The sequence below is a fragment of the Prionailurus bengalensis genome, chromosome X (assembly GCF_016509475.1).
Source record: "Prionailurus bengalensis isolate Pbe53 chromosome X, Fcat_Pben_1.1_paternal_pri, whole genome shotgun sequence".
NCBI classification, from domain to species: domain Eukaryota; kingdom Metazoa; phylum Chordata; class Mammalia; order Carnivora; family Felidae; genus Prionailurus; species Prionailurus bengalensis.
In genome coordinates, this window is record NC_057361.1 from 83422840 (window position 1) to 83444463 (window position 21624).

A 21624-nucleotide genomic window follows, 5' to 3' on the forward strand; every position below is an offset into this window, starting at 1 on the left:
TAGAATTGTTATTAAAAGCAATAAGAGTGTCCAACCAATCTATGAAAAGCTATACAACCACGATAACTATAAAAATGTAACTGCAAACATTAGATGAGATACTAAATGAGAAAAGAAAGCTGAAGATTGTTATTTTCAGTAAAATACACACACACACAGAGAGAGAGAGAGAGAGAGAGAGAGAGAGAGGAGTCTATATCGATAGGTTGTGTATAGGCAATGTATAAAGTCATTACTTATAAAAGTCAGGTCAGGTATACACAATGTGGAGATGACCTATCTCTGAGAGGTAGGCATTTCCGTCTTTACCTCAGAGTCCCTTCCACTCCTTTGCTGGTGTGCAGGGCAACTTTCAAAGACTGCAGGGTTTGAAACTCATTTGTATGGGGAAAACTCTTCAGGGTTAGTTCTAGGAGGTTCCACAGGTAGACCTTCCTTGATAACCCAGGAGAAAAGGGAAAAGAGGTGGGTTTAGATGGAGGGTGAATGTTGGTGGCCCTTGAAGGGGGAAGGAGCTGATGAGGACTTAGCTCTTTAGCCCCATAGCTCCAGGGCAGCCCTCAGGTTGTGGCTGTCTTCAGTTGAAAACCAAGAGTGCTCTTGGGTCAGAACCTTCCCAGGGTCATGAGGGGATGGGCACAGGAAATGGTACCCAGAGAGCCTTGTGCTTCTCTACTTCACTTTTATTCTCTGTCTTGACTTTTTGTATTCCCCACCCTCAGCTGAGTTCATCTGTAACTTTGTACTGTCTGGCAGTTAATCCCCACTTCTATCATTCACACTTTGGCTGGGTGGTAGGAATAATTAAAACAAGTATACTAACAACAATTATAAAAGATACCAACAATTATAGCACATATAGTAGATAAATTACTTGGTCAAGATCATGGAAGTACTGGTTCCCAGCATCAAATGCAGGTCTTTCTGACCCAAAAGCCCCTGCCCTAACCCCTGTGTATACATTGAGTGTTCTTCTGTGTTAGGCTGGAGGCCAGCACAGGGGAGGGAAGTCACCCAAGGTCCTGTGGTCAGTGATGGGTCTGGCAACTGGGACACATGCTTGATGACTCCCATCTTCTATAGTTGACCTGTTACTATTATTATTTCTCCCGTATTATTTCTTCTTCCTGAGGGTTCAGTAAAAAATTGTTTCATCCATGTCAAAGTAGAAGGAAACTAAGGAGACAGGAAAGCATGAAGGGAATAGGAAATGATGAAATGGGACCAAAGTTCACTTCTTGCTGCTACATTTCCAGATAATGTTTCAAATCTTCTACTTTATGGGCAGAGGAGGCAGTGTGGTCCAGAAGTAATACACCTCAAGTCCTGCTACATGCCAGACATTCTTTGAAGTTTTCTCCCTTTCTTCTTACAAGTCTGGAAGTAGGCACCCTTAGTCCCATTTTACAGATGACCAACCTCAGACTCGCAGAGCTGTGTAAATGTTCCAGAATCAAACATCTACCCCTTGCCATCTGCACAGGCCAACCAGAAGTCTCCCATTTGGGTGATGGATTTTGAGGGCTTAAAGACTTATAGTGGGAAACTCTCCTGATATAAAAACTGGGCGGTGTCACGTCCTCATTTGGCATGAAGATGATGGTGGGGATGAAATCCTGCACCATGAGTCATGATCCAAGAGGCCTGGCTATGGGGGCCACATAGACTGGCTGATTCTTGGGGTGTTGAATTGGACCCAGGAAGCAGCACAAATGGTTGCCTTTTGGAAAGGGAACCTGAACTATAGGATATTAACATGGACAACTACTATATGAAAGGTGTTTTACAGTTCATCTCATTGAATCCCAACTACTCTATGCGAGACCAATACTTACCAATGATCAGGGAACAGACATTAAAAGTTAAGTAACAAAATCCAAGAAACGGTATTGTAATTAAATTCTTTAATACACAAAGATTAGGTTCTTCCCTGTTTGTCCTATGAGCCATCATTCCACATCTCGGAAGGCATTATTATTCACTTGTTCTTGTTCAAACAGTGCACGGAAATACTTTTAAAATACGAAAACTCATTAAAAATAATCAAATGTTGTCTGCACAGCAAACATTAAAAGGCATGTGAAAAGCTGGGGTAGATCATTTCTAACCTACCTTCAGACACGTGTTTACGTATTCAATGTACAAAATATTCTTAAACAATAGAGATAGGTCAATGATACCAAGAGTGGATGCACATAAGAAGGAACATAAATTCTTAATAATCACGTGAAAACATGCTACTCTAAATAAGTAAATAAGTAGAAAATAAACCATATCAAGTGAAACAGGGATATCACAATGTACAAAGCAAAATATGACCCCATTTCTGCAAAAAGTATATATCAACATAGGTGTATAGGTATGAGTGTGATTAAATAGATTAGTGCAATACATACAGAGAAAAATTTGGGAAATAGGCACCGCTAAGTTAACAGAGACTATCTTTGTGTTACGGTGAGCAAAAGGTAGGGACAGAAGGGAGCGACATAACAATTTCAGCTTTTAAATATGCATTTTATATGTTTCTCGTATGTGTCAGACAAAGAGAAGTATTAACTGGCAATCTGGCAAAGTATGGGGATAAAGTTTTGTGAAACAGGCATATCAGCAACTGAGTCACAAGATAATAGTGTAGCTATATGTTTGTTTAGCAACTTAGAAACCTGTTCATATCCTGTAGAATGCAAATAGTATGCTAAATAGATGTCTATGATAATTCACTGTGTATGCATTGTTGGGGAGAGAGATATGTTTATTTTATAAATTTTCATTTTTATAGTGTCTGAAATATGGAAACATTGAATAAAATATCAAAAACATAAAATAATTGCGAGGTGATTACAAATATGATACATATTCATGGCCTTGGAAGCAGATCAAAACAATTTATTTGACAGTTTTCTGTATGCATATGTGTTCGTGTATGTTTCTTTGTTTCAAACTTCTCCACACCAATTATTCATATACTAAGTCATGCAACTTTCTACTTACTTCACTGAGGGGCTGGGTTTCCCGACCAGAGCTTAAGGATCCCAGGATGGGAATGAAAGTAGAAGGATTGGTGCCAGTGAGTAGAAAAGTCTAGAAATCTTGGCCTATATTATGGTATCTATTCACCTTCCTCCCTCACCACCAATACCACAGCCCTTTCCATCCCCTATCCTTTGCCAATCTCCATAGTTGAGACTTTCACACCTGCATTGCTGGCTCCGGTCATCAGGTAGCACTGTTCTCCATTTTCTAAAGCTCCCCTCCCCTGCCACCCTGGGCCCTTTTTATAAACAGAAACAAAATGTTTCTTCAAAGCACATTACAGAATGACAAGTACGGTATGATACAAATTCTTTATGAAAACTTTATATGTGCATAAAAAGACCAAAAGGACACATGCATGGTTTTGCTTCCTGTTTATGCCTACATCTACATCTAATTAATTAACTAACCAATTAATTAATTAATTCTATATTGGGTGTCTACTATGTGCCAGACACTATCAGTCTAAGACTACATCTGCATCGTAACCTTACCTCTCTTCATCTCCAGACCTGCATTGTTGGAAATGCCCACAGGATCAGCATGGATGTTAGTGCCCACCCCATAAGGTATGATCTCCATTCCAAGCAAGATCAGTACAAGCTTGACCCCCGAGTCCTAGAAACCCACCATCCAAATGGGAAATTATAGGGTTGAGTGGGAGATGTTGTAACCTGACAAAAGGTGCCACCTTACAACTCACACATCTGTACTCTTGCATAGGACTAGCAGACTATAACCTTCTCCTGATTAAACTTCACTCATAAAGAGTAAAGGATGAGTTGGAGGTTTTACTTCCCCTTTAGTCTTTTGCTCTGTTAGAATGGTACATTTTGGAATTGGCTTTATGTCTGTCATATCCCTAGGAGGGTGGTTCCACCCATTTAGTCATCTGACAGGTCTATCTGAGATGACATGGAGTTTCTGCTTCATGTAAGACCTTCTCTGTCAGTTATGGGAGTCTGGATCCATATCCACGGAACACAGAAAATAATAGATACCAAGTTCTCAAAGACAAGCACAGGACAAAGATTCTGGTCTGAACATCTAACTCTCCTGATTTAGTAAAATGGTTTTTACAGATTTCTCACATGATGGTTCCTCAGAGTTCCTCTAACACCTGACACTCATGTGACCCTTTTCCACCTCCTCTCCCTCCTGTCCACAAAGGCACACACAGTGAAATTCCTCTATAAGCTAGCAGTGAAGAAAACTTTTTAAAATATGATTTCAAACCCAGAAGTAATAAGAGAAAACAGTGATACACTTGATTTCATTAAAAATTGCACAGCAAAAAAAAAAAAAAAAGTTAGAGAGGGAGGGAGCCAAACCATAAGAGACTCTTAATAACTGAGAATAGGGGAGAAGGCGGTGGCATAGGAGGATACTGGGCTCACCACGTCCTGCTGATCACTTAGATTCCACCCACATCTGCCTAAATAATCCAGAAAACCGCCAGAAGACTAGCAGAAAGGACTCTCCAGAGCCAAGCGTACACAAGAGGCCCACGGAAGAGGGTAGGAAGGGCAGAGAGGTGGTGCGCACTACACAGACTGGCGGGAGGGAGCCAGGCAGTGGAGGGGCAGCCTGCCAGGCAAGGCAGAGCCCCCAAAGTCTGGCTTGCAAAAGTGGAGGGGCCAGACTCTGTGAGTTCTGACGGCCAGCAGGACTTAACATCTGGAATGTTAAAAGTCAACAGCTCTGCTTGGAGAGTGGGAGGGTGAGAGGAAACCGGGAGGGAGAGGTGTTGAGCCCCAGAAGACAGAGCTCAGCTGGGCGGGGAACAAAGGCATTGGCCAGCACCATCTCCCTCTCTTATCCCCCAACCCAAATCCCAAAGGGAACCAGTTCCCGTCACTGAACTTTCTTGCACCATGCAAACACCCAACACTATGCCTCTGTGGATCCATCCCTCTGACGGGTCTGCCTCCATCCTGGTGCTTCAGGGCCCCTCCCACAGGGGACCACTGATGGCAAAGTGAGCTAAGCCTGTCCCTCATGCCCCTGTGCACCTTTTGGATCCACCCCAGCTAATACGCCAGATTCCACCAAAGCAGCACCACAAGCCTGGCAGTGTGCAAGTAGCCCAGACAGGGGCCACATCACTACACAGTGATTCCTGCCCCTAAGAGAGGGGAAGATAAGGTACACATCAGTCTGTGGCCCCAGCAGTGGGCTGGGGATAGACATCTGGTGTGACTGTGGCCACACCCACCAACATAAGTTACTCCAGACAGCACAAGGGAAGTGCCCCGTAGTTCTGAGCCACTCCAAGGACTGTCCAAAATGATGAAACGGAAGAATTCTCCTCAAAAGAAACTCCAGGAAGTAGTGACAGCTAACAAATTGATCAAGAATGATTTAAGTCCTATAATGGACCATGAATTTAGAAGAAATAGTCATAAAATTAATCGCTGGGATTGAAATAAGTATATAAGGCAGCAGAGTCTCTATTACTACAGATATCAAGGGACTAGGAAACAGTCATGAGGAGCTGAAAAATGCTATAAATGAGGTGCAGAATGAAATGGAGGCGAGGGGAAGATGGTGGCGTAGGAGGACACTGAGCTCACTGCGTCCTGCGGATCACTTAGATTCCACCCACACCTGCCTAAATAACCCAGAAAATCACCAGAAGACTAGCAGAATGGATTCTCCGCAGGCAAGCGTAGATGAGATGGCCAAGGAAGAAGGTAGGAAGGGCGGAGAGTTAGTGCGTGCTACACGGACTGGCGGGAGGGAGCCGAGGCAGAGGGGCAGCCCACCGGCCAAGCAGAGACCCCAGCTCTGGCTTGCAAAAGCAGAGGGGCCGGATGGAGTGTGTTCTGACAGCAAGCAGGACTTAACATCTGGAAGGTTATAAGTTAACAGCTCTGCTCAGAGAACGGGAAGGCTGGAGGACAACGGTAGGGAGAGTTTTTGAGCCTTGGACGACAGAGCGCAGCTTAGCGGGGAACAAAGGCGCTCGCCAGTGCATCTCCCTCCCCTATTCCCCAGCCAAAATCCCAAAAGGAACCAGTTCCTGCGAAGGAACTTGCTTGCACCACGCAAACACCAAATGCTGTGCTTCTGTGGATCCATCCCTCGGGGGGTCTGACTGCCTCCAGGTGCTGCAGGGCCCCTCCCAAAGCGGATTTCGGAAGGAAAAGTGAGCTGAGCCTGTCCCTCCCACCCCTGTGCACCTTGCTGATCCACCCCAGCTAATACGCCAGATCCCGAGCACCACAAGCCTGGCAGTGTGCAAGTAGCCCAGATGGGCCACGCCACCCCACAGTGAATCCTGCCCCTAGGAGAGGGAAAGAGAAGGCACACACCAGTCTGACTGTGGCCCCAGCGGTGGGCTGGGGGGGGGCAGACATCAGGTCTGACTGTGGCCCCGTCCACCAACGCAAGTTATTCAAGAGAGCACAGGGGTAGTGCCCCGCAGTCCCGCACCACTCAGGGACTATCCAAAATGACGAAACAGGAGAATTCCCCTCAAAAAAAAAAAAGTCCCGGAAATAACGACAGCTAATGAACTGATCAAAAACGATTTAACCAATATAAAAGAAAGTGAATTTAGAATAATAGTCATAAAATTAATCGCTGGGCTTGAAAACAGTATAAAGGACAGCAGAGAATCTCTTGCTACAGAGATCAAGGGACTAAGGAACAGCCAGGGGAGCTAAAAAATGCTATTAATGATCTGCAAAATAAAATGGAGACAACCACGGTTCAGATTGAAGAGGCAGAGGAGAGAATAGGTGAACTAGAGATAAAATTATGGAAAAAGAAGAATCTGAGAAAAAGAGAGATAAAAATTCCAGGACTATAAGGGGAAAATTAGAGAACTAAGTGAGGCACTAAAGAGGAATAATCTACGCATAATTGGTATTCCAGAGGAGGAAGAGAGACGGAAAGGTGCTGAAGGTATACTTGAAGAAATAATAGCTGAGAACCTCCCAGATCTGGGGAAGGAAAAAGGCACTGAAATCCAAGAGGCATAGAGAACTCCCTTCAGATGTAACTGGAATCGATCTGCACGACATATCATAGTGAAACTGGCAAAATACAAGGATAAAGAGCAAATTCTGAAAGCAGCTAGGGATAAACGTGCTCGAACATATACAGGGAGACCTATAAGACTCGTGACCGATCTCTCTACTGAAACTTAGCAGGCCAGAAAGGAATGGCAGGAGATCTTCAATGTGATGAACAGAAAAAATATGCAGCCGAGAATCCCTTATCCAGCAAGTCTGTCATTTAGAATAGAAGGACAGATAAAGGTCTTCCCAAACAAAAACTGAAGGAATTTGTCACCACTAAACCAGCTCTACAAGAGATCCTAAGGGGGATCCTGTGAGACAAAGTAGCAGAGACATCGCTACAAGCATGAAACCTAGGGACATCACATTGACTCTAAACCCATATCTTTCCATAATGACACTGAATGTAAATGGACTAAATGCCCAAAGAAAAGACATAGGGTATCAGAATGGATAAAAAAACAAGACCCATCTATTTGCTCTCTACAAGAGACTAAGTTTTGACCTGAGGACACGTTCAGATTGAGAGTGAGGGGATGGAGAACTATTTATCATGCCACTGGAAGTCACAAGAAAGCTGGAGTAGCCATACTTACAGCAGACAAAAAAGACTTTCAGTCAAAGACTGTAACAAGAAATGAAGAAGGGCATTATATAATAATCACAGGGCCTATCCATCAGGAAGAGCTAACAATTATAAATGTCTATGCGCCGAATACCGGAGCCCCCAAATGTATAAAACAATTACTCACAAACATAAGCAACCTTATTGATAAGAAAGTGGTAATTGCAAGGGACTTTAATACTCCACTTACAACAATGGATAGATCATCTAGACACACGGTCAATAAGGAAACATGGGCCCTGAATGATACATTGGATCAGATGGACTTGACAGATCTATTTAGAACTCTGCATCCCAAAGCAACAGAATATACTTTCTTCTCGAGTGTACACGGAACATTGTCCAAGATAGATCACCTACTGGGTCACAAAACAGTCCTTCGTAAGTATACAAGAATTGAGATCAGACCATGCATACTTTCAGACCACAATGCTATGAAGCTTGAGATCAACCACAGGAAAAAGTCTGGAAAACCTCCAAAAGCATGGAGGTTAAAGAACACCCTACTAAAGAATGAGTGGGTTAACCAGGCAATTAGAGAAGAAATTAAAAAATATATGGAAATAAACGAAAATGAAAATACAACAATCCAAACGCTTTGGGATGCAGCGAAGGCAGTCCTAAGAGGAAAATACACTGCAATCCAGGCCTATCTCGAGAAACAAGAAAAATCCCAAATACAAAATCTAACCGCACACCTAAAGGAAATAGAAGCAGAACAGCAAAGACAGCCTAAACCCAGCAGAAGAAGAGAAACAATAAAGATAAGAGCAGAAATAAACAATATAGAGTCTAAAAAAACTGTAGAGCAGATCGACAAAACCAAGAGTTGGCTTTTTGAGAAAAGAAACAAAATTGATACACCTCTAGCCAGGCTTCTCAAAAAGAAATGGGAGATGCCCCAAATAGATAAAATCATGAATGAAAATGGAATTATTACAACCAATCCCTCAGAGATACAAGCAATTATCAGGGAATACTGTGAAAAATTATATGCCAAAAAACTGGACAACCTGGAAGAAATGGACAAATTCCTAAACACCCACACTCTTCCAAAACTCAATCAGGAGGAAATAGAAAGCTTGAACAGACCCATAACCAGCAAAGAAATTGAATCAGTCATCAAAAATCTCCCAACAATTAAGAGTCCAGGACCAGATGACTCCCCAGGGGAGTTCTACCAGACGATTAAAGCAGAGATAATACCTATCCTTCTCAACCTATTCCAAAAAATAGAAAGGGAAGGAAAACTTCCAGACTGATTCAAGGAAGCCAGTATTACTTTGATTCCTAAACCAGACAGAGACCCAGTAAAAAAAGAGAACTACAGGCCAATATCCCTGATGAATATGGATGCAAAAATTCTCAATAAGATACTAGCAAATCGAATTCAACGGCATATAAAAAGAATTATTCACCATGATCAAGTGGGATTCATTCCTGGGATGCAGGGCTGGTTCAACATTCGCAAATCAATCAACGTGATACATCACAGTAGTAAAAGAAAAGATAAGAACCATATAATCCTGTCAATCGATGCAGAAAAGTCCTTTCACAAAATTCAGCACCCTTTCTTAATAAAAACCCTTGAGAAAGTCGGGATAGAAGGAACATACTTAAAGATCATAAAAGCCATTTATGAAAAGCCCACAGCTAAAATCATCCTCAACGGGGAAAAACTGAGAGCTTTCTCCCTAAGATCAGGAACACGACAGAGATGCCCACTCTCACTGCTGTTGTTTCACATAGTGTTGGAAGTTCTAGCATCAGCACTCACAAAACAAAAGGAAATCAAAGGCATCCAAATTGGCAAAGATGAAGTCAAGCTTTCACTTTTTGCAGATGACATGATATTATACATGGAAAATCCGAAAGACTCCACCAAGAGTCTGCTAGAACTGATAGATGAATTCAGCCAAGTTGCAGGATACAAAATCAATGTACAGAAATCAGTTGCATTCTTATACACTAATAATGAAGCACTAGAAAGACAAATAAAGAAACTGATCCCATTCACAATTGCACCAAGAAGCATAAAATACCTAGGAATAAATCTAACCAAAGATGTAAAAGATCTGTATGCTGAAAACTATAGAAAGCTTATGAAGGAAATTGAAGAAGATATAAAGAAATGGAAAAACATTCCGTGATTATGGATTGGAAGAATAAATATTGTCAAAATGTCAATACTACCCAAAGCTATCTACACATTCAATGCAATCCCAATCAAATATGCACCAGCATTCTTCTCAAAGCTAGAACAAGCAATTCTCAAATTCATATGGAACCACAAAAGGCCCCGAATAGCCAAAGTAATTTTGAAGAAGAAGACCAAAGCAGGAGGCATCACAATCCCAGACTTTAGCCTCTACTACAAAGCTGTCATCATCAAGACAGCACGGTATTGGCACAAAAACAGACACATAGACCAATGGAATAGAATAGACACCCCAGAACTAGACCCACAAACGTATGACCAACTAATCTTTGACAAAGCAGGTAAGAACATCCAATGGAAAAAAAGACAGTCTCTTTAACAAATGGTGCTGGGGGAACTGGACAGCAACATGCAGAAGGTTGAAACTAGACCACTTTCTCACACCATTCACAAAATAAACTCAAAATGGATAAAGCACCTGAATGTGAGACAGGAAACCATCAAAACCCTAGAGGAGAATGCAGGAAAAGACCTCTCTGGTCTGAATCGTAGCAATTTCTTACTTGACACATCCCCAAAGGCAAGGGAATTAAAAGCAAAAATGAACTACTGGGACCTTATGAAGATAAAAAGCTTCTGCACAGCAAAGGAAACAACCAACAAAACTAAAAGGCAACTGACGGAATGGGAAAAGATATTTGCAAATGACATATCGGACAAAGGGCTAATATCCAAAATCTATAAAGAGCTCACCAAACTCCACACCCAAAAAACAAATAACCCAGTGAAGAAATGGGCAGAAAACATGAATAGACACTTCTCTAAAGAAGACATCCGGATGGCCAACAGGCACATGAAAAGATGCTCAACGTCGCTCCTCATCAGGGAAATACAAATCAAAACCACCTTCAGATATAGTGGCCAAAATGAACAAATCAGGAGACTATAGATGCTGGATAGGATGTGGAGAAAAGGAAACCCTCTTGCACTGTTGGTGGGAATGCAAATTGGTGCAGCCACTCTGGAAAACAGCGGGGAGCGTCCTCAAAAAATTAAAAATAGACCTACCCTATGACCCAGCAATAGCACTGCTAGGATTGTACCCAGAGATACAGGAGAACTGATGCATAGGGGCACTTGTACCCCAATGTTTATAGCAGCACTCTCAACAATTGCCACATTATGGAAAGAGCCTAAATGTCCATCAACTGATGAATGGATAAAGAAACTGTGGTTTAGATATAGAATGGAGTACTAAGTGGCAATGAGAAAGAATGGAATATGGCCCTTTGTAGCAACGTGGTTGGAACTAGAGAGTGTGATGCTAAGTGAAATAAGCCATACAGAGAAAGACAGATACCATATGGTTTCACTCTTTTGTGGATCCTGAGAAAGTTAACAGAAACCCATGGGGGAGGGGAAGGAAAAAAAAGAGGTTAGAGTAGGAGAGAGCCAAACTATAAGAGACTCTTAAAGTATGAGAACATACTGAGGGTTGATGGGAGGTGGGAGGGAGGGGAGGGTGGGTGATGGCTATTGAGGAGGGCACCTTTTGGGATGAGCACTGGGTGTTGTATGGAAACCAATTTGACAATAAATTTTATATATTGAAAAAAAAAAGAAAAAAAAATGGAGGCGACCCCAGCTTGGATTCAAGAGGCAGAGGAGAGAATAGGTGAATTTGGAGATAAAACTATGGAAAAAGAGGAAGCTGAGAAAAAGAAAGATAAAAAATCCAGGAGTATGAGAAGATAATTGGAGAACTGAGTGATGCAATCAAACGGAACAATATGCATATCAGAGGAAGTCCAGAAGAAGAAGAAGAAGAAGGGAACGGGGCTGAAGGTGTACTTGAACAAATCATCCTGAGAACCTCCCTGATCTGGGGAAGGAAACAGGCAATGAAATCCAAGAGGCACAGATAACTCCCTTCAGAGGTAACTTGAATTAATCTTCTGCGTGACATATCATAGAGAAACTGGCAAAATACAGGGACAAAGAGAAAATTCTGAAAGCAGCTACGGATAAACACACTCTAACATATAAAGGGAGACTGATAAGACCAGTGACGGATCTATGAAACTAGGCAGGCCAGAAAGGAATGGCAGGAAATCTCCAATGTGATGAAAAGAAAAAAAAATGCAGCCTAGAATCCTTTATCCATCAAGTCTGTGTTTTAGAATAGAAGGAGAGATAAAGGTCTTCCAAAACATACAAAATCTGAAGGAATTAATCACCACTAAAGCAGCCCTACAAGAGACCCTAAGGGGAATTCTGTGAGTGAAATGTTGCAAGGACCACAAAGTACCAGAGACATCACTACAATCATGAAAACTACAGACATCACAATGACTCTAAACCCATATCTTTCTAAAATAACACTGAATATAAATGGACTAAATGCTCCAATCAAAAGACATAGGGTATCATAATGGATAAAAAAAACAAGACCCATCTATTTGCTGTCTACAAGAGACTCATTTTAGACCTGAGGACACCTTCAGATTGAAAGTGAGGGGATGGAGAACTATCTATCATGCTACTGGAAGACAAAAGAAGGCTGGAGTAGCCATACTTATATCCGACAAACTAGACTTTAAATTAAAGGCTGTATGTAACAAGAGATGAAGAAGGGCATTATATAATAATCACAGGGTCTATCCATCAGGAAGAGCTAACAATTATAAATGTCTATGCACCAAATACAGGAGCCCCCAAATATATAAAACAATTAATCACACGCATAAGCAACCTTATTGATAAGAATGTGGTAACTGCAGGGGACTTTAATACTCTACTTAGAACAATGGATAGATCATCTATACACAGGATCAATAAAGAAACAAGGGCCCTGAATGATACATTGGATCAGATGGACTTGACAGATATATTTAGAGCTCTGCATTCCAAAGCAACAGAATATACATTCTTCTCAAGTGCACATGGGACATTCTCCTAGATAGATCATATACTGGGTCACAAAAAAGCCCTTCATAAGTATACAAGAATTGAGATCAGACCATGCATACTTTCAGACCACAATGCTATGAAGCTTGAGATCAACCACAGGAAAAAGTCTGGAAAACCTCCAAAAGCATGGAGGTTAAAGAACACCCTACCAAAGAATGAGTGGGTCAACCAGGCAATTAGAGAAGAAATTAAAAATATATGGAAATAAATGAAAATGTAAACACAACAATCCAAACACTTTGGGATGCAGTGAAGGCAGTTCCGAGAGGAAAATACACTGCAATCCAGGCCTATCTCGAGAAACAAGAAAAATCCCAAATACAAAATCTAACCGCACACCTAAAGGAAATAGAAGCAGAACAGCAAAGACAGCCTAAACCCAGCAGAAGAAGAGAAACAATAAAGATAAGAGCAGAAATAAACAATATAGAGTCTAAAAAAACTGTAGAGCAGATCGACGAAACCAAGAGTTGGCTTTTTGAGAAAAGAAACAAAATTGATACACCTCTAGCCAGGCTTCTCAAAAAGAAATGGGAGATGTCCCAAATAGATAAAATCATGAATGAAAATGGAATTATTACAACCAATCCCTCAGAGATACAAGCAATTATCAGGGAATACTGTGAAAAATTATATGCCAACAAACTGGGCAACCTGGAAGAAATGAACAAATTCCTAAGAACCCATGGACTTCCAAAACTCAAAGAGGAAGAAATAGAAAACTTGAACAGTCCCATAACCGGCGAAGAAATTGAAGCAGTTATCAAAAATCTGCGAACAGGGGCGCCTGGGTGGTGCAGTCGGTTAAGCGTCCGACTTCAGCCAGGTCACGATCTCGCGGTCCGTGAGTTCGAGCCCCGCGTCAGGCTCGGGGCTGATGGCTCAGAGCCTGGAGCCTGTTTCCGGTTCTGTGTCTCCCTCTCTCTCTGCCCCTCCCCCGTTCATGCTCTGTCTCTCTCTGTCCCAAAAATAAATAAACGTTGAAAAAAAATTTAAAAAAAAATCTGCCAACAAATAAGAGTCCAGGACCATATGGCTTCCCTGGGGAATTCTACCAGACATTTAAAGCAGTGATAATACCTATCCTTCTCAAGCTTTTCCCAAAAATAGAAAGGGAAAGCAACCTTCCCGACTCATTCTATGAAGCCAGCATTACTTTGATTCCTAAACCTGACAGAGACCCAGCAAAAAAAAGAGAACTACAGGCCAATATCCCTGATGAATATGGATGAAAAAATTCTCAATAAGATAATAGCAAATCGAATTCAACAGCATATAAAAAGAGTTATACACCATGATCAAGCGGGATTCATTCCTGGACTGCAGTGCTGGTTTAACATTAGCAAATCAATCAACGTGATACATCACAGTAGTAAAAGAAGAGAAGAATGATATGATCCTGCCTATCGATGCAGAGAAGGCATTTAACAAATTTCAGCATCCTTTCTTAATAAAAACCCTCGAGAAAGTCAGAACAAGGAACATACGTAAACATCATGAAGGCCGTTTATGAAAAGCCCACAGCTAATATCATCCTCAATGGGGAAAAGCTGAGAGCTTTCCCCCTGAGAACAGGAACACGACAGGGATGTCCACTCTCACTGCTGTTGTTTCACATAGTGTTGGAAGTTCTAGCATCAGCAATCAGACAACAAAAGGAAATCAAAGGCATCAAAATTGGCAAAGATGGAGTCAAGCTGTCACTTTTTGCAGATGACATGATATGATACATGGAAATTCTGATAGACTCCACCAAGAGTCTGCTAGAATGCATACATGAATTCAGCAAAGTCGCAAGATACAAAATCAATGTGCAGAAATCAGTTGCATTCTTATACACTAAAAAAAAAGCACCAGAGAGACAAATAAAGAAACTGATCCCATTCACAATAGCACCAAGAACCATAAAACACTTAGGGATAAATCTAACCAAAGATGGCAAAGATCTGTATGCTGAAACTATAGGAAGCTTATGAAGGAAATTGAAGAAGATATAAAGAAATGGAAAAACATTCCGTGCTCATGGATTGGAAGAATAAATATTGTTAAAATGTCAATACTACCCAATGCCATCTACACATTCAGTGCAATCCCAATCAAAATTGCACCAGCATTCTTCTCAAAGCTAGAACAAGCAATCCTAAAATTTGTATGGAACCACAAAAGACTCTGAACAGCCAAAGTCATTTTGAAGAAGACGATCAAAGCAGGAGGCATTACAATCTGAGACTTTAGCCTCTACTACAAAGCTGTAATCATCAAGACAGCATAGTATTGACACAAAAACAGACACATAGACCAATGGAATAGAATAGACACCGCAGAATTAGACCCACAAAAGTATGGACAAGTAATCTTTGACAAAGCAGGAAAGAATATCCAATGGAAAAAAGACAGTGTCTTTAACAAATGGTGCTGGGAGAACTGGACAGCAACCTTCAGAAAGAGGAAACTAGACCACTTTCTCACACCATTCACAAAAGTAAACTCAAAATGGATAAAGGACCTGAATGTGAGACAGGAAACCATCAAAACCCTATAGGAGAAAGAAGGAAAAAACCTCTCTGACCTCAGCTGCAGCAATTTCTTACTTGACACATCTCCAAAGGCAAGGGAATTAAAAGCAAACATGACCTATTGGGACCTCATGAAGATAAAAGGCTTCTGCACTGCAAAGGAAACAATCAACAAAACTAAAGGCAAGCAACGGAATGGGAAAAGATATTTGCAAATGACATATCAGACAAAGGGCTAGTATCCAAAATCTATAAAGAGCTCACCAAACTCCACACCCGGGAAACGAATAATCTAGTGAAGAAATGGGCAGAAAACATGAATAGACACTTCTGTAAAGAAGACATCCAGATGGCCAACAGGCACATGAAAAGGTGTTCAACGTCGTTCCTCATCAGGGAAATACAAACCAAAACCACACTCAGATATCACCTCACGCCAGTCAGAGTGGCTAAAATGAACAAATCATGAGACTATAGATGCTGATGAGGATGTGGAGAAACAGGAACCCTCTTTCACTGTTGGTGGGAATGCAAACTGGTGCAGCCGCTCTGGAAAACAGTGTGGAGGTTCCTCAAAAAATTAAAAATAGATCTACCCTATGACCCAGCAATTATTGCACTGCTAGGAATTTACCCAAAGGATATAGGAGTGCTCATGCATAGGGGCGCTTGTATCCCAATGTTTATAGCAGCACTTTAAACAATGGCCATGCTATGGAAAGAGCCCAAATGTCCCTCAACTGATGAATGGATAATGAAATTGTGGTTTATATACGCAATGGAATACTATGTGGAAATGAGAGAAAATGAAATCTGGCCTTTTGTAGCAACGTGGATGGAACTGGAGAGTGTTATGCTAGGTGAAATAAGGCATGTAGAGAAAGACAGATATCATATGTTTTCACCCTTATATGGATCCTGAGAAACTTAACAGAAGACCATGGGGGGTGGGAAGAAAAAAAATAAAAAAGGTTAGAGAGGGAGGGAGCCAAAACATAAGAGACTCTGAAAAACTGAGAACAAACTGAGGGTTGATGGGGGGTGGGAGAGAGGTGAGGGTGGGTGATGGGTATTGAGGAGGACACCTGTTGGGATGAGCACTGGGTGTTGTATGGAAACCAATTTGACAATAAATTTCATATTAAAAAAAAATTGCACGGCAAAAAAAAAATCCCATGAGCAAACTAATGTGAAAAATTACAAACAGGGCACAATACTTACAAGTTAGGTCAGAAGGTTTGTGTACCTTGTAACAGAGATTGTGGAAAAGCAAGGGCAAATCACAACATGTGAGGCAGCAAAGGCACTAGATACAAACAGGTGTTTCACCAAGAAAATGCTTCTTAAACATATAAAAGAATGCTAAATCTTACTCTTTTTTTAAGTTTCTATTTTAATCACCCAGTGCTCATCAGGACAAGTATACTCCTTAATCTCCATCACCTATTTCACCCATCCCCTCCACCTCCCCTCTGGTAGCCATCAGTTTGTTCTCTATAGTTAAGAGTCTGTTTCTTGGTTTCTCTCTCCTGTTCTCTTTTTACCCTTTGCTTGTTCGTTTTGTTTCTTAAATTCCACATATGAATGAAATCATGGTATTTGTCTTTCTCTGACTGACTTATTTCACTTAGCATTATACTCTAGCTCCATCCATGTTATTGCCAATGGGAAGATTTCATTCTTGTTTTTATGGCTGAATAATATTCCATTGCATATATATCCCACTTCTTTATCCATTCATCAATCGATGAGCACTTGGGCTGCTTCCATAACTTGGCTATAGTAAGTAATGCTGCAATAAACATAGGGGTGCATGTATCACTTTGACTTGGTTTTCTCATATTCTTTGGGTAAAAACCCAGTATTGCAATTACTGAATTGTAGGATAGTTCAATTTTTAACTTTTTGAGGAGCCTCCATACTGTCTTCCACAGTGATTGCATCATTTTGCATTCCCACCAACAGTGCATGAGTGTTGCTTTTTCTCCACATCGTCCCCAACACTTGTCATTTCTTCTGACTTTGATTTTTAGCCATTCTGACAGGTGTGAGGTGATATCTCATCGTGGTTTTGATTTGCACTTCTCTGATGATAAGTGATGCTGAGAACCTTTTCATGTGTCTGTTGGCCATCTCTCTGGATGTCTTCTTTGGAGAAAGGTCTGTTCATGTCTTCTGCCTATTTTTTAATTGGATTATTTGGGTTTTGGGTGCTGAGTTGTATGAGTTCTTTATAGATTTTGGATACCAACCCTTTATTGGACATGCCATTTGTAAATATCTTCTCCCATTCAGTAGGTTGCCTTTTAGTTCTGTTGTTTCCTTCACTGTGCAGAAGCTTCTTAGTTTGATGTAGTCCAATAGTTTATTTTTGCTTTAGGTTCCATTGCCTCAGGTGACCTATTTAGAAAAAAAAAAGTTGTTAAGCTGACCTCAGAGAAATTACTGCTTTCTAGGATTTTTATGGTTTCAGGTCTTACATTAAGTCTTTAACCCATTTTGAATTTATTTTGTGTATGGTGACAGAAAGTGGTTCCAGTTTCATTCTTTTGCATGTAGGTGACCAGTTTCACCAACACCATTTGCTGAAACGACTGTCTTTTTCCCATTGCATGTTCTTTCCTGCTTTGTTGGAGAGTAATTGACCTTATAATTGTGGGTTTATTTCTGGGTTTTCTATTCTGTTCCACTGATCTGTGTGTCTATTTTTGTGCCAGTACCATACTGTTTTGATCACCACAGCTTTGTTTCATAAGTTGAAGTCTGGAATTTCGATGCCTCCAGGTTTGCTTTTCTTCTTCAAGGTTTTTTTGGCTATTCAGGGTCTTTTGTGGTTTCATATAAATTTTAGGATTGTTTTTTTCTTGTTCCGTGAAAAATTCTGTTGGTATTTTGATAGGGATTTCATTAAAGGTGTAAATTGCTTTGGGTAGTATAGACATTTTAACAATATTTGTTTTTTTCCAATCCGTGAGCATGGAATGTCTTTCCATTTCTTTGTGTTGTCTTCAATTTCTTTTTTTTTTATTTCGGTAATATTTATTTATTTTTGATAAAAGGAGAGAGAGAAACAGAGAGAGAGAGAGAGAGAGAGAGAGAGAGAGGCAAAGAGAGAAGGAGACAGAGAATCTGAAGGAGACTTCAGGCTCCAAGCTGTCACCACAAAGCCTGATGCAGGGCTCGAACCCACAAATCGTGAGATCATTACCTGAGCCAAAGTCAGATGCTTAAATGACTGGGCCACCCAGGTGCCCCATCAATTTCTTTCATCAGTGTTTTGTAGTTTTCAGAGTACAGGTCTTTCACCTCTTTGTAAATCTTACTCTTGATAGGAGATGCAAAGAAAAATAAACTGTGATGCCTCTTTTCGTTATTTACCTCGCCTGTGAAGAAAGAGGCAGTCTCAAGCATTGTTTGCAGTAATGGTACATGGTACAACCCCCATTCAGGGGATTTGATATTATCTTATAAAATTAGTAGGGTACTTACACTTGGAACCAGCAATTTGTCTTCTAAGAATCTATCCCCCCAAAGAAATGCAAAAAAAAAAAATAAGGCATAAGCACAAAGCCATTCCTGGCATAACAATTCATAAAGAAGACAAGAAAAAGAGACATGTCCACCAATAGGGGGCTGGTTGAATACACAATGGTATGTATACTTCCTGGAGTACTATGCAGCCATAAAAACCAACGACTCTACCTATAGTGCTTTGAAGTAATCTCTAAGATATATCGTTAAGTGAAAAAATCCAGGTGCATAAAAGTGTGCAGAGCTGCTACTGTCCAGTATGGTAGCCACCAGTCAGGAACAAGTATTTACATTAAATTAAATTAAAGTACACGGAATTTCAAAATCAGTTGCTCAGTCTCAGTTGCGACATTTTGGGTGCTAAATGTTTAATTCCCAAATAAAACATTCATGTAGCTAGTTGCCACTGTGTTGGACAGTGCAGATACAGAATATTTCTTTCTGCAGAAATTTCTACTGCACAGCACTGGTGTAGAATATAACAACTTTTACCTATGAAAGGTATAGAAAATTAAAACACATGATGTATTTCCTTATATTAAAAAAGAAACCTGTATGGTTAAAACAAAAGATGATAAAAAAATGCTTGCCTATAAAGGGACAGGGGGACAGCCCAAGATGTAAGTTGATGATGTATATTCTCTAAAAAATATAACATAGATTCACAGGGTCCATGCCCTGGAAAAGGCAAGAAACAATGAGAAACCCAGTAGCAAAGAGCAATTCTAGTCCCCAGACGGTATCCTTTAAGCACATTTCCCACTAAATGACTGATTCCTGGTCTAAGTTGGGGTTGTACCAGGTGAGTCTCGACTGAACTCATGCCAGAAAGCATGTCAAAAAGAGTAAGAAGCCAATTTGAAGGGGCTCCCACCGGCCAAAGATACTAAAGCACATCAGATACAGAAACATCCCTGAACTCATGATAAGAATCTGAAAAAAAAAAAAAGAAAAAAAAAGCCAACTCATTGCTCACCTTTGAGGATCCTAGGAAAATAACTCATCGTTTTAGATTGTGGAAATATTGCAAAAGAACTAAGCATTCGCCTTACCCTCCTGTGCTTCCTATACTTAAGCTCAACCTAACAGTTGATGAGGGGATGTTTCTTTTATAAAAGGATGTCAGCTAATAACACGCAGAAGAAATCAAAGAATTAGTACATCGTGCTTTTGTAACCTTACTGAAATGTAGTTCTAGGCCATAATCATTAGAAACGGTGAAAAACATGAGGTGAAAAGCAGGCGGGAGATTTTATACTGGCTGGATCAGGCTGACAACAGTTGAGCCCAGTGATCGATCTCATCATCGCAGGAGGAGATACCACCAGACACTACTAGGCTCCTGGTGTAAGGCTATGGGAAGTCCATCACCACATCTGAGGTACTCTTGCCAAAAGATCCAAATCTAAGCAAGGCTCTAAATCTAATTACTGATTTAAAGGAAAGAAGAAAGCCATAGGACCATAATAAACACAATAAGGATACAATTGGCAAAAACCCAGAATGCAAACTCCACAGGAAAAAGATCCAGTTTCTTAAGTAAATAAATCGGGAGGTTAGAAAAAAAAGAGGGTGGAATTTCTTTAGAGTAAAAGAGACGAAAAACTTCAGAGAGAGTTAAGTTCAAGAGAAATTAAAACAGATAAATTAAAATTAACACCGCAATGGGATACCACCAAAACAACAAAAATGAAAGAGATGGAAAATACCAAGCGTTGGTGAGGATGTGGAGCAGTGCAACTCTCACACACTGCTGGTGGGCATGCAGATTAGAACAAACATTTTGAAAAACTGCTTGGCAGTATCTTCTGAGCTCAATGTGAACACACTCTATGACTTGGAAATGCCACCCTTTGAGACATGCCCAAGAGAAAGAAAATAAATGTCCACCCGAAAGACATGTACAAGAATGTTCAGAGCCTCATTATGATAATAAGTCAAATATGGAAAATACCCAAATCCCCCTAACAAGCATATAGGTTGTGAAATAGCCACACAATGCAATACTCTACTGTTGTGTTAGTCCCAGCCTAATGATAGTGATAGCGTCACTATCAATATCACAAGGGCCAGCCTATTGATAGTGGCTAGGAATGCCTGATGCACTCATCTACACCCATATTGCTCCTAGGAAGACCCCACAGACATTTCCCCCACAGGGGCCAATGTTGTGGCTGGACTGGCCCTTGTGGTTTATTATGATTGCATTATTATTGCAGGATGTGCTTCAGCAAAAAGCCATCAGGGAACTTTGAGGAACGAAATCTATTACTCACAGATCCAGGAGGACACATGGAACACCTGAGGGCTGCACAGCATGTTGTTGTGGGGGGCGAGGTAAAGGGGGGGGAGTGAGCAGGGACCTGGGATTTGCCTTTATTAGCGTTCAAGACTGGCGTGTCTAGGGTTTTGTGTGTTCACTCTTTATTGGCTAATTTAAATCATGACAGCAGGAATTAAGACATAGGAAGGGAAAAGTGGGGTCACTCAAGGGCTCAGTTATCTAGGTTTATCCAGGACTTTCTGAAAAAGGGATCTTCATGGGTGGAGGTAGCCCAGCTCCTTACCTGGTTGTTTTGCTAGTAGTTATGTCATACAGCTGGAAACTGTTTATTCTAGATGGTTGGAGAAAGAGAGGAAAACAAGTACTTTGTTTCCTTTTATTTCAATGTATTTAGAACATCTATGATGGTTAATTTTATGTGTCAGCTTGCCTTGGCCACACTATCCAGGTATTTGGTCAAACATTATTGTGGATGTTTCTGT